Source organism: Sinocyclocheilus anshuiensis, unplaced genomic scaffold (genome assembly GCF_001515605.1).
Source record: "Sinocyclocheilus anshuiensis isolate Anshui unplaced genomic scaffold, SAMN03320099.WGS_v1.1 C31797697, whole genome shotgun sequence".
NCBI lineage: Eukaryota > Metazoa > Chordata > Actinopteri > Cypriniformes > Cyprinidae > Sinocyclocheilus > Sinocyclocheilus anshuiensis.
The window spans coordinates 1-512 of record NW_015604584.1 but is presented as its reverse complement, the minus strand read 5'-3'; the positions used below and the strand labels follow the sequence as shown (position 1 = coordinate 512).

The following is a 512-nucleotide window of genomic DNA, read 5'->3' as shown; positions in this document are numbered from 1 at the left end:
TGCTGATGTTGTTTCTGATGTAAAGAACTCCTGGATCAGAAAGTTAGTTGGGTTCACTGTGCTGAAGCCCACAGAGAGGTAAACATAGTCTTTAATTTTGCTTCAACTACTGCAATTTATGCCATAATAAATATGACATTTATTTTCTGTTGTTGTGCAGATATGGGCATGTGCTCTGTGGATGGATCGCAGGACGGGAGTCTGAGTACATGGAAACTCTGTCTGAACATGAAGTTCTGCACAGTGCCACACAGCTCCTGCGCATATTTACTGGTAACATTTTTACTATGTACTAGAGGTTAACAGCTTAATAGGACATCATTTGATGGGGTCCAAAAGTCTGAGACCACACTAAAAATGTGGGATTAAAAATCTAATTTAATACCTGGAAATATACAGATCAGATCACATGTAAAAAAAAAAATAAAGAAATAAAATAAAGAAATAAATAACTTCTGAAATTTTTCATAATTTTCAGGAAATCCAACTATTACACCAAGGAAGCTTTTAAG

General features: G+C 35.4%; 1 long non-coding RNA gene across 1 annotated transcript; it reads left to right on the top strand.

The window, feature by feature from the left end:
- The first annotated feature begins 1 nt into the window (after position 1).
- Positions 2 to 511, top strand: LOC107682183 (uncharacterized). Its single transcript, XR_001633399.1, has 3 exons — positions 2 to 78; positions 161 to 273; positions 479 to 511. It is a non-coding gene; the product is annotated as an uncharacterized LOC107682183 (long non-coding RNA).
- Position 512: the final 1 nt, after the last annotated feature.